At 64.1% G+C, this 13,236-nt stretch overlaps 1 protein-coding gene across 1 annotated transcript in view; it reads left to right on the top strand.

The window, feature by feature from the left end:
• The first annotated feature begins 9,425 nt into the window (after positions 1 to 9,425).
• LOC111944670 (myosin-6) overlaps positions 9,426 to 13,236 on the top strand; it is a 38,444-nt gene continuing 34,633 nt past the window's right edge. Inside the window, exons 1-2 of the mRNA XM_086875601.1 lie at positions 9,426 to 9,456; positions 12,244 to 12,280. The gene's annotated coding sequence lies outside the window, so the exon portion shown is untranslated. The remainder of the gene's footprint in view (positions 9,457 to 12,243; positions 12,281 to 13,236) is intronic.

Below are 13,236 nucleotides of genomic sequence, written 5' to 3' on the forward strand. Positions count from 1 at the left end.
AGACACCTCACCTGGGCACAGACACCTCACCTGGGCACAGACACCTCACCTGGGCAGTGACACCTCACCTGGGCACAGACACCTCACCTGGGCAGGAGAACCTCACCTGGGCACAGACACCTCACCTGGGCACAGACACCTCACCTGGGCACAGACACCTCACCTGGGCAGTGACACCTCACCTGGGCACAGACACCTCACCTGGGCAGGAGAACCTCACCTGGGCACAGACACCTCACCTGGGCACAGACACCTCACCTGGGCACAGACACCTCACCTGGGCAGGAGAACCTCACCTGGGCAGTGACACCTCACCTGGGCAGGAGAACCTCACCTGGGCAGTGACACCTCACCTGGGCAGTGACACCTCACCTGGGCACAGACACCTCACCTGGGCAGTGACACCTCACCTGGGCAGTGACACCTCACCTGGGCAGGAGAACCTCACCTGGGCACAGACACCTCACCTGGGCACAGACACCTCACCTGGGCAGTGACACCTCACCTGGGCAGGAGAACCTCACCTGGGCAGGAGAACCTCACCTGGGCACAGACACCTCACCTGGGCACAGACACCTCACCGGGGCAGTGACACCTCACCTGGGCACAGACACCTCACCTGGGCACAGACACCTCACCTGGGCAGGAGAACCTCACCTGGGCAGTGACACCTCACCTGGGCACAGACACCTCACCTGGGCAGGAGAACCTCACCTGGGCACAGACACCTCACCTGGGCAGTGACACCTCACCTGGGCACAGACACCTCACCTGGGCAGTGACACCTCACCTGGGCACAGACACCTCACCTGGGCAGTGACACCTCACCTGGGCAGTGACACCTCACCTGGGCAGGAGAACCTCACCTGGGCACAGACACCTCACCTGGGCACAGACACCTCACCTGGGCAGTGACACCTCACCTGGGCAGTGACACCTCACCTGGGCAGGAGAACCTCACCTGGGCAGTGACACCTCACCTGGGCAGTGACACCTCACCTGGGCACAGACACCTCACCTGGGCACAGACACCTCACCTGGGCAGTGACACCTCACCTGGGCAGGAGAACCTCACCTGGGCAGGAGAACCTCACCTGGGCACAGGCACCTCACCTGGGCAGTGACACCTCACCTGGGCACAGACACCTCACCGGGGCAGTGACACCTCACCTGGGCAGTGACACCTCACCTGGGCACAGACACCTCACCTGGGCAGGAGAACCTCACCTGGGCACAGACACCTCACCTGGGCAGGAGAACCTCACCTGGGCAGGAGAACCTCACCTGGGCAGTGACACCTCACCTGGGCAGGAGAACCTCACCTGGGCAGTGACACCTCACCTGGGCACAGACACCTCACCTGGGCACAGACACCTCACCTGGGCACAGACACCTCACCGGGGCAGTGACACCTCACCTGGGCAGTGACACCTCACCTGGGCAGGAGAACCTCACCTGGGCACAGACACCTCACCTGGGCAGTGACACCTCACCGGGGCAGTGACACCTCACCTGGGCACAGACACCTCACCTGGGCAGGAGAACCTCACCTGGGCAGTGACACCTCACCTGGGCACAGACACCTCACCTGGGCACAGACACCTCACCTGGGCAGTGACACCTCACCGGGGCAGTGACACCTCACCGGGGCAGTGACACCTCACCTGGGCAGGAGAACCTCACCTGGGCACAGACACCTCACCTGGGCACAGACACCTCACCTGGGCAGGAGAACCTCACCTGGGCACAGACACCTCACCTGGGCACAGACACCTCACCTGGGCAGTGACACCTCACCTGGGCACAGACACCTCACCTGGGCAGTGACACCTCACCTGGGCACAGACACCTCACCTGGGCAGTGACACCTCACCTGGGCACAGACACCTCACCTGGGCAGTGACACCTCACCTGGGCAGGAGAACCTCACCTGGGCACAGACACCTCACCTGGGCACAGACACCTCACCTGGGCAGGAGAACCTCACCTGGGCACAGACACCTCACCTGGGCACAGACACCTCACCTGGGCAGTGACACCTCACCTGGGCAGTGACACCTCACCTGGGCACAGACACCTCACCTGGGCAGTGACACCTCACCTGGGCAGGAGAACCTCACCTGGGCAGGAGAACCTCACCTGGGCAGGAGAACCTCACCTGGATGTGGGCTGGTGCCGGACACTGAGGTCACTGGGGTCACTACTGGGGTCACTGGTCCCAAGTGTCCACCCAGGGTTCAGTGCAGTGTCCACCCCAGTGTCCCCCAATGTCCCCCGGTGTCCCCCCAGTGTCCCCCAGTGTCCACCCAGGGGTCAGTCCCAGTGTCCCCAATGTCCCCCCAGTGTCCACCCAGGGGTCAGTGCAGTGTCCACCCCGGTGTCCCCAATGTCCCCAGTGTCCCCCAGTGTCCACCCAGGGGTCAGTCCCAGTGTCCCCAATGTCCCCCAGTGTCCCCCCAGTGTCCACCCAGGGGTCAGTGCAGTGTCCACCCCAGTGTCCCCAATGTCCCCCAGTGTCCCCCCAGTGTCCACCCCAGTGTCCCCCCAAGGGGTCAGTCCCAGTGTCCCCAATGTCCACCCAGTGTCCACCCAGTGTTCCCAGTGTCCCCAATGTCCCCCAGTGTCCACCCCAGTGTCCCCAGTGTCCACCCAGGGGTCAGTGCAGTGTCCCCAGTGTCCACCCAAGGGGTCAGTCCCAGTGTCCCCAATGTCCCCCCAGTGTCCCCAGTGTCCCCAATGTCCACCTAGGGGTCAGTGCAGTGTCCCCAGTGTCCCCAATGTCCCCCAATGTCCCCCCAGTGTCCACCCAGGGGTCAGTGACCCGTCCCTGTCCCCACCCCTCACCTCCATTCGCCACCGTGGCCACCTTCACCTGCCCGGGCTGGCCTGTCCCGGCCAGGAGTGGCTACCGGGAGTGGCTACCGGGGGTGGCTACCGGGGGTGGCTACCGGGGGTGGCTACCGGGGGTGGCTACCGGGGGTGACTACTGAGTGTGGCTACCGAGTGTGGCTACCGAGTGTGGCTACCGGGGGTGGCTACCGGGAGTGGCTACCGGGAGTGGCTACCGGGAGTGGCTACCGGGAGTGGCTACCGGGATTGGCTACCGAGTGTGGCTACCGAGTGTGGCTACCGGGAGTGGCTACCGGGGGTGGCTACCGAGTGTGGCTACCGGGAGTGGCTACCGAGTGTGGCTACCGGGAGTGGCTACCGGGAGTGGCTACCGGGGGTGGCTACCGGGAGTGGCTACCGAGTGTGGCTACCGGGATTGGCTACCGGGAGTGGCTACCGGGGGTGGCTAACGGGGGTGGCTAACGGGGGTGGCTACCGAGTGTGGCTACCGAGTGTGGCTACCGGGGGTGGCTACCGGGGGTGGCTACCGGGGGTGGCTACCGGGGGTGGCTAACGGGGGTGGCTAACGGGGGTGGCTACCGAGTGTGGCTACCGAGTGTGGCTACCGGGTGTGGCTACCGGGGGTGGCTACCGGGATTGGCTACCGGGATTGGCTACCGAGTGTGGCTACCGGGGGTGGCTACCGAGTGTGGCTACCGGGAGTGGCTACCGAGTGTGGCTACCGGGAGTGGCTACCGGGAGTGGCTACCGGGGGTGACTACTGAGTGTGGCTACCGAGTGTGGCTACCGGGGGTGGCTACCGGGAGTGGCTACCGGGAGTGGCTACCGGGGGTGGCTACCGGGAGTGGCTACCGGGAGTGGCTACCGGGTGTGGCTACCGGGGTGGCTACCGGGGGTGGCTACCGGGGGTGGCTACCGGGAGTGGCTACCGGGAGTGGCTACCGGGGGTGGCTACCGGGGGTGGCTACCGGGAGTGGCTACCGGGGGTGACTACTGAGTGTGGCTACCGGGATTGGCTACCGGGAGTGGCTACCGGGAGTGGCTACCGTGGCTGCCAGGCCAGCCGGGTGACAGGCGACAGTGACCAAACATCTGCCCGGCCGCGTTCCTGTCCCCTGCGTGGCCACCGCGGCCACCCCCGGGCCACCCCCGGGCCACCCCCGGGCCACCCCCGGGTCACCCCCGGGCCACCCCCGGGCCACCCCCGGGCCACCGGACCGGTTGTCCCGGTAGCCCCGAGGAAGGGGGAGGGGCTGTGGTGGCTCCGGTGGGGGAGGGGTGACAGTTCTGTGTCACCCTCACCTGTCCAGGTGTCCCCGGGGGTGGCCCGGGCTGTTCCTGTCCCTGTTCCTGTCCCCTCCATTGTCCCCTCCATTGTCCCCTCTGTCCCCTCCTGTCCCCTCTGTCCCCTCTGTCCCTCTGTCCCCTCCTGTCCCTCTGTCCCTTCTGTCCCTCTGTCCCCTCTGTCCCCTCTGTCCCCTCTGTCCCCTCCTGTCCCTCTGTCCCCTCTGTCCCTCTGTCCCCTCCTGTCCCTCTGTCCCCTCTGTCCCCTCTGTCCCCTCTGTCCCCTCCTGTCCCTCTGTCCCCTCTGTCCCCTCCGTCCCCTCCTGTCCCTCTGTCCCCTCTGTCCCCTCTGTCCCCTCTGTCCCCTCCTGTCCCCCCCAGCTCCCAGCCGCCCCCCCCCGGGTGCAGAAGGTGACACAGGAGGTGACAGAGCTGGGGACCCCCCTGTGACCCCCCAGTGACCCCCCCGTGACCCCCCCGGTGTCACCTCGGTGTCACCCTGACCCCCCCGGGCCCCCCCCCGGTGTCACCCTGACCCCCCCGTGACCCCCCCGGTGTCACCCCAGGACCCCCCCGGCCCCCCCCCCGGTGTCACCTCGCTGTCGCCGCTCTGTCCCCGCTGTCGCCGCCTCCAGAAGCGAAAGGAAAAGCGCGGCCGAAAGCGAAAGGAAAACACAAAAACGGCGGAAAAAAAACCCCGGGACCCCCCCGGGACCCCCCCGGAGTGACCGCGACACCCCCGGGGTGACCGGCACACCCCCAGTGTCACCCTGACCCCCCCCCCGGTGTCACCCTGACCCCCCGGGACCCCCCCAGTGTCACCCTGACCCCCCCCCGGTGTCACCCTGACCCCCCCGGGACCCCCCCGGGACCCCCCCGGGACCCCCCCGGGGTGACCGCGACACCCCCAGTGTCACCCTGACCCTCCCGGAGTGACCACGACACCCCCGGAGTGACCGCGACACCCCCAGTGTCACCCTGACCCCCCCCCGGTGTCACCCTGACCCCCCCGGGACCCCCCCGGGATTATTCAGGTGTTCAGCCTGGCTCCAGGTGTTGTGTCAGGTGTCCCAGGTGTCCCCAGGTGTCCCCAGGTGTCCCCAGGTGTCCCCAGGGGGTCCCAGGTGTGTCCAGGTGTCCCCAGGTGTCCCCAAGGTGTCCCAGGTGTCCCCAGGGGGTCCCCAGGTGTCCCCAGGGGGTCCCAGGGGGTCCCAGGTGTGTCCAGGTGTCCCCAGGTGTCCTCAGGGGGTCCCAGGTGTCCCCAGGGGGTCCCAGGGGGTCCCAGGTGTCCCCAGGTGTCCCCAGGTGTCCCCAAGGTGTCCCCAAGGTGTCCCCAAGGGGTCCCAGGTGTCCCCAGGTGTCCCCAGGGGGTCCCAGGTGTCCCAGGGGGGTCCTCAGGAGTTCCCAGATGTCCAGAGGGGGGGTCCCAGGTGCCTGAGGGGGGGTCCCAGGGGGTCCCAGATGACCAGGAGGGGGGTCCCAGGTGTCCGGGGGGGTTCCCAGGTGTCTTGAGGGGGGTCCCAGATGTTCGGGGTGGTCTCCGGGGGTCCCAGATGTCCATGGGGGGGGGTCCCAGATGTCCGGGGGGGGTTCCAGGGGGTCCCACATGTCCTGAGGGGGGGTCCCAGGAGGTCCCAGGTGTCCGAGGGGGGTCCCAGGGGGTCCCAAATGTCCGGGGGGGGGGGTCCCAGGAGGTCCCAGATATCCGGGGGGGGTCCCAGGTGAGCTGGGGGTGTCCCAGGGGGGTCCCAGATGTCCAGGGGGGTCCCCAGGGGGTCCCAAATGTCCGGGGGGGGGTCCCAGATGTCCAGGGGGGGTCCCAGGGGGTCCCAAATGGCGGGGGGGAGGGGTCCCAGGGGGGTCCCAGACATCCGGGGGGGTGTCCCGGGTGTCCGGGGGGGGGTCCCCAGGTGAGCTGGGGGTGTCCCAGGGGGTCCCAGATATCGGGGGGGGGTCCCAGGGGGTCCCAGATATCGGGGGGGGGGGGGGTCCCGCTCCCTCTCCATGTCCCTGTGGGGGGCGGGGGGGTCTCCCTGGCGCCCAAGTCCCCCTCCCCCATCTCCCCCTCCCCCCGCAGGAATTTGTCACCTCTCGAGGACACTTTGTCACCGCGGCCGGGACAAAGTGGAGCCGTGTCCGGGAACGGCTGCCAGGACCCCCCGGGACCCCCCCGGGACCCCCCCCCCCGGCCCCACAGCGGCCCCAGAGGGGACAGATAACGCCCCTCCCCCCCCGTGTCCCGATATAGAAGTGACAGGGACGGGATGTCACCACCCCCAGGTGTGGGGACATTGGCCAGGACCCCCCTGTCCCTGCCCCATAGAACCCCAGAAATGAGAGATCACCCCCATTTCTGCCCCATAGAATCCCCGATATATGGGATCCCCCTCATTTCTGCCCCATAGAAAAGGATTCCCCATTTCTGCCCCATAGAATGCCCTAAATATGGGATCCCCCCGTTCCTGCCCCATAGAACCCCAGAAATGAGGGATCCTCCCGTTCCTGCCCCATAGAATCCCCTAAATACGGGACCATCCTTGTTCCTGCCCCATAGAATCCCAGAAATGAGGGATCCCCCCGTTCCTGCCCCATAGAACCCCAGAAATGAGAGATCACCCCTGTCCCTGCCCCATAGAACCCCAGAAATGAGAGATCACCCCCATTTCTGCCCCATAGAATGCCCGAAATAAAGGATTCCCAATCTCTGCCCCATAGAATCCCCGAAATATGGGACCATCCCTGTTCCTGCCCCATAGAATTCCCTAAATATGGGATCCCCCCGTTCCTGCCCCATAGAATCCCAGAAAGGAGAGATCACCCCCATTCCTGCCCCATAGAACCCCAGAAATGAGAGATCACCCCCATTCCTGCCCCATAGAATCCCAGAAAGGAGAGATCACCCCTGTCCCTGCCCCATAGAACCCCAGAAATGAGAGATCACCCCGTTCCTGCCCCATAGAATCCCCAAAATACGAGATCACCCCCATTTCTGCCCCATAGAATTCCCTAAATATGGGATCCCCCCGTTCCTGCCCCATAGAACCCCAGAAATGAGGGATCACCCCTGTCCCTGCCCCATAGAACCCCAGAAATAAAGGATTCCCAATCTCTGCCCCATAGAATCCCCGAAATACGAGATCACCCCCATTTCTGCCCCATAGAATTCCCTAAATATGGGATCCCCCCGTTCCTGCCCCATAGAACCCCAGAAAGGAGAGATCACCCCCATTCCTGCCCCATAGAATCCCAGAAATGAGGGATCCCCCCTGTCCCTGCCCCATAGAACCCCAGAAATGAGAGATCCCCCTGTCCCTGCCCCATAGAACCCCAGAAATGAGGGATCCCCACTGTCCCTGCCCCATAGAACCCCAGAAATGAGAGATCACCCCATTCCTGCCCCATAGAATCCCAGAAATGAGAGATCACCCCTGTCCCTGCCCCATAGAATCCCAGAAATGAGGGATCACCCCGTTCCTGCCCCATAGAACCCCAGAAATGAGAGATCACCTCGTTCCTGCCCCATAGAATCCCCTAAATACGGGACCATCCTTGTTCCTGCCCCATAGAACCCCAGAAATCAGAGATCACCCCTATTTCTGCCCCATAGAATCCCCGATATATGGGATCCCCCCCATTTCTGCCCCATAGAATGCCCTAAATAAAGGATTCCCCATCTCTGCCCCATAGAATCCCCTAAATAAGGGATCCCCCCCCGTTTCTGCCCCATAGAATCCCCTAAATGAGGGAACCTCCTGTCCCTGCCCCATAGAATCCCCGAAATACGAGATCACCCCCATTCCTGCCCCATAGAATCCCCTAAATATGGGATCCCCCCGTTCCTGCCCCATAGAATCTCCTAAATAAAGGATTCCCCATCTCTGCCCCATAGAATCTCCTAAATAAAGGATTCCCCATCTCTGCCCCATAGAATGCCCGAAATATGGGACCATCCCTGTTTCTGCCCCATAGAATCCCCGAAATACGAGATCACCCCCGTTTCTGCCCCATAGAATCCCGGAAATAAAGGATTCCCCATCTCTGCCCCATAGAATGCCCTAAAAAGGGAATCTCGTGTCCCTGCCCCATAGAATCTCCTAAAAAGGGATCGCCCCCGTTTCTGCCCCATAGAATCCATGCCCCATAGAATCCCCAGAATTAAGAATCTCCTGTTTCTGCCCCATAGAATGCCCGAAATAAAGGATTCCCCATCTCTGCCCCATAGAATCCCCTAAATAAGGGATCCCCCCGTTTCTGCCCCATAGAATGCCCTAAAAAGGGAACCTCTTGTTCCTGCCCCATAGAATCCCCAAAATAAAGGATTCTGCATTCCTGCCCCATAGAATCCCCGAAATAAAGGATTCCCCATCCCTGCCCCATAGAGTGCCCAAAATATGGGACCATCCCTGTTCCTGCCCCATAGAATCCCCAAAATAAAGGATTCTGCATTCCTGCCCCATAGAATCCCCTAAATAAAAGATTCCCCATCCCTGCCCCATAGAGTGCCCAAAATATGGGACCATCCCTGTTCCTGCCCCATAGAATCCCCGAAATGAGGGAACCTCTTGTTCCTGCCCTATAGAATTCCTTAAAAAGGGATCCACTCCATCCCTGCCCCATAGAATGCTCTAAAAAAGGAACCTCCTGTTCCTGCCCCATAGAATCTCCTAAAAAGGGAACCTCTTGTTCCTGCCCCATAGAATCTCCTAAATAAAAGATTCTCCATCCCTGCCCCATGGAATCCCCGAAATAAGAGAACCTCCTGTCCGTGCCCCATAGAATCCCCAATATAAGGGATCCCCCCCGTTTCTGCCCCATAGAATCCCCTAAATGAGGTTCTGCCCCATAGAATCCCCCAAAGAAGCTCCTGCCCCACAGACATGCCCTAAATGGGACCCTCCCTTCCTTGCCCCATAGAACCCCTGAAATAAGGGATCCTGCCCCATAGAAACCCCCAAATGTGACCCCCCTCCTTCCCTGCCCCACAGAACTGCCCCAAATAAGGGACTCCAATGTCCCTGCCCCACAGAGACCCCAAAGTAGGACTCCCCCCCGCTCTGCCCCATAGAACTCCCCCAAAACAGGACCCCAGAGCACCCCCGGGTTTCGCAGCCTTTACTCTGCCCCACAGCTCGCGCTATGGGGCGAACATGGGGGGGCTCAGAGACGCCGTGGGGAGGGGGGGAAGGGTGGGGCCGCCCCCCTCCCCCTCCTTTATCAGCCCCCTCCTCCCCCGCCCCACTGCTCCTCCCACCCCATAGCGCCCTATAAAAGCTGTGGGGCGGCGGAGCTGCTGGAGCTGCTGCTGCGGAGCAGAGACTGAGGGTGGGGGGCGTGTGGGGCGTGTGGGGCCGGCTTAGGGGTCGGCTTAGGGGTCTGGGGGGGCACAGGGTGGGTTTTGGGATGCACTGGGGCCTGTGGGGCACAGGGTGGGGGGCGTGTGTGGCGGGCTTAGGGGTCTGGGGGACACGGGGTGGGATATGGGGCATAGGTAGGTTGTGGGTCGCATGAGAGATCTATGGGGCACAGGGTGTGGGGGTGGGGTTCAGGGGTCTGTGGGGCACAGGATGGCATGTGGGGCACACCGGGGTCTGTGGGGCACAGGTAGGTTGTGGGTCACACGAAAGATCTATGGGGCACAGGGTGGGTTTTGGGGTGCACCGGAGTCTGTGGGGTTCTGGGGTCTGGGGGGCACGGGGTGAGGTGGGGGGAGCACGGGGGTCTATGGGGCACAGGGTGGGTTTTGGGGTGCACTGGGGTCTATGAGGCACGGGGTGGGGTGTGGGGAGCACGGGGGTCTGTGGGGCACAGGTAGGTTGTGGGTCACACGGGGGGTGTGTGGGTCACACAGGGGTCTGGGGGGCTGTGGGGTCTGGGGGGTACTGGGTGGGGTGGGGGGCGTGTGGGGCGGGCTTAGTGGTCTGTGGGGCAGGGGTTGGGATATGGGGTGCCTGGGGTTCTATGGGGCACAGGGTGGGATGTGGGGAGCTCGGGGGTCTGTGGGGCACGGGATGGGGTGCACTGGGGTCTATGAGGCACGGGGTGGGGTGTGGGGAGCACGGGGGTCTGTGGGGCACAGGGTGGGGTGTGGGGCACAGGGTGGGGGGCGTGTGGGGCGGGCTTAGGGGTCTGGGGGACACGGGGTGGGATATGGGGCACAGGTAGGTTGTGGGTCGCATGAGAGATCTATGGGGCACAGGGTGTGGGTGTGGGGTTCAGGGGTCTGTGGGGCACAGGCAGGTTGTGGGTCACACGAAAGATCTATGGGGCACAGGGTGGGTTTTGGGGTGCACTGGGGTCTATGGGGCACAGGGTGGGGGGCGTGTGGGGCGGGCTTAGGGGTCTGGGGGACACGGGGTGGGATATGGGGCACAGGTAGGTTGTGGGTCACACGAAAGATCTATGGGGCACAGGGTGGGTTTTGGGGTGCATGGGAATCTGTGGGGTTCTGGGGCCTGGGGGGCACGGGGTGAGGTGGGGGGAGCACGGGGGTCTATGGGGCACAGGGTGGGTTTTGGGGTGCACTGGGGTCTATGAGGCACGGGGTGGGGTGTGGGGAGCACGGGGGTCTGTGGGGCACAGGTAGGTTGTGGGTCACACGGGGGGTGTGTGGGTCACACAGGGGTCTGGGGGGCTGTGGGGTCTGGGGGGTACTGGGTGGGGTGGGGGGCGTGTGGGGCGGGCTTAGTGGTCTGTGGGGCAGGGGTTGGGATATGGGGTGCCTGGGGTTCTATGGGGCACAGGGTGGGATGTGGGGAGCTCGGGGGTCTGTGGGGCACGGGATGGGGTGCACTGGGGTCTATGAGGCACGGGGTGGGGTGTGGGGAGCACGGGGGTCTGTGGGGCACAGGGTGGGGTGTGGGGCACAGGGTGGGGGGCGTGTGGGGCGGGCTTAGGGGTCTGGGGGACACGGGGTGGGATATGGGGCACAGGTAGGTTGTGGGTCGCATGAGAGATCTATGGGGCACAGGGTGTGGGTGTGGGGTTCAGGGGTCTGTGGGGCACAGGCAGGTTGTGGGTCACACGAAAGATCTATGGGGCACAGGGTGGGTTTTGGGGTGCACTGGGGTCTGTGGGGCACAGGGTGGGGGGCGTGTGGGGCGGGCTTAGGGGTCTGGGGGACACGGGGTGGGATATGGGGCACAGGTAGGTTGTGGGTCGCATGAGAGATCTATGGGGCACAGGGTGTGGGTGTGGGGTTCAGGGGTCTGTGGGGCACAGGATGGCATGTGGGGCACACCGGGGTCTGTGGGGCACAGGTAGGTTGTGGGTCACACGAAAGATCTATGGGGCACAGGGTGGGTTTTGGGGTGCATGGGAGTCTGTGGGGTTCTGGGGCCTGGGGAGCACGGGGTGAGGTGTGGGTCACACAAAAGATCTATGGGGCACAGGGTGTGGGTGTGGGGTTCAGGGGTCTGTGGGGCACAGGATGGGATGTGGGGCACACGGGGGTCTGTGGGGCACAGGTAGGTTGTGGGTCACACGAAAGATCTATGGGGCACAGGGTGGGTTTTGGGGTGCACCAGAGTCTGTGGGGTTCTGGGGCCTGGGGGGCACGGGGTGAGGTGGGGGGAGCACGGGGGTCTATGGGGCACAGGGTGGGTTTTGGGGTGCACTGGGGTCTATGAGGCACGGGGTGGGGTGTGGGGAGCACGGGGGTCTGTGGGGCACAGGGTGGGGTGTGGGGCACAGGTAGGTTGTGGGTCACACAGGGGTCTGGGGGGCTGTGGGGTCTGGGGGGCACTGGGTGGGGTGGGGGGCGTGTGGGGCGGGCTTAGTGGTCTGTGGGGCACAGGTTGGGATATGGGGTGCATGGGGTTCTATGGGGCACAGGGTGGGATGTGGGGAGCTCGGGGGTCTGTGGGGCACGGGATGGGGTGCACGGGGGGTCTATGGGGCACAGGGTGGGTTTTGGGGTGTACTGGGGTCTGTGGGCCACGAGGTGGGGGGCGTGTGGGGTGGGCTTAGGGGTCTGGGGGGCACAGGGTGGGGTGTGGGGCACAGGATGGGATGTGGGGTGCACGGGGATCTATGGGGCACTCAGGGGTCTATGGGGCACAGGGGATCTATGGGGTGCAGCCCCTCACCCCCCATGTCCCCCCCTCCCCCCAGATCCCTCCATCCGACCCACCAGACCCACAGATTCCAGGTGAGTGCCGCTATGGGGCTGGGAGGGGATCTATGGGGCTGGGAGGGGATCTATGGGGCACACAGGGGATCTATGGGGCACACAGGGGATCTATGGGGCACACAGGGGATCTATGGGGCTGGGGGGGGATCTATGGGGCACACAGGGGATCTATGGGGCTGGGGGGGATCTATGGGGCACACAGGGGATCTATGGGGCACACAGGGGATCTATGGGGCTGGGGGGGAATCTATGGGGCACACAGGGGATCTATTGGGCACACAGGGGATCTATGGGGCTGGGGGGAGGATCTATGGGGCACACAGGGGATCTATGGGGCTGGGGGGGATCTATGGGGCACACAGGGGATCTATGCGGCAGGGGGGAATCTATGGGGCACACAGGGGATCTATGGGGCACACAGGGGATCTATGGGGCTGGGGGGAGGATCTATGGGGCTGAGGGGGAATCTATGGGGCACACAGGGGATCTATGGGGCAGGGGGGAGGATCTATGGGGCTGAGGGGGAATCTATGGGGCACACAGGGGATCTATGGGGCAGGGGGGAGGATCTATGTGGCACACAGGGGATCTATGGGGCTGGGGGGAGGATCTATGGGGCACACAGGGGATCTATGGGGCACACAGGGGATCTATGGGGCTGGGGGGAGGATCTATGGGGCAGGGGGGGATCTATGGGGCTGGGGGGGATCTATGGGGCTGGGGGGATCTATGGGGCACACAGGGGATCTATGGGGCACACAGGGGATCTATGGGGCTGGGGGGAGGATCTATGGGGCTGGGGGGGGATCTATGGGGCTGGGGGGGATCTATGGGGCTGGGGGGGGATCTATGGGGCACACAGGGGATCTATGGGGCTAGGGGGGGATCTATGGGGCTGGGGGGGATCTATGGGGCACACAGGGGATCTATGGGGCAGGGGAGGATCTATGGGGCACACAGGGGATCTATGGGGC

This window comes from Cyanistes caeruleus, chromosome 1 (genome assembly GCF_971803275.1).
Source record: "Cyanistes caeruleus chromosome 1, bCyaCae1.hap1.1, whole genome shotgun sequence".
NCBI classification, from domain to species: Eukaryota; Metazoa; Chordata; class Aves; order Passeriformes; family Paridae; genus Cyanistes; species Cyanistes caeruleus.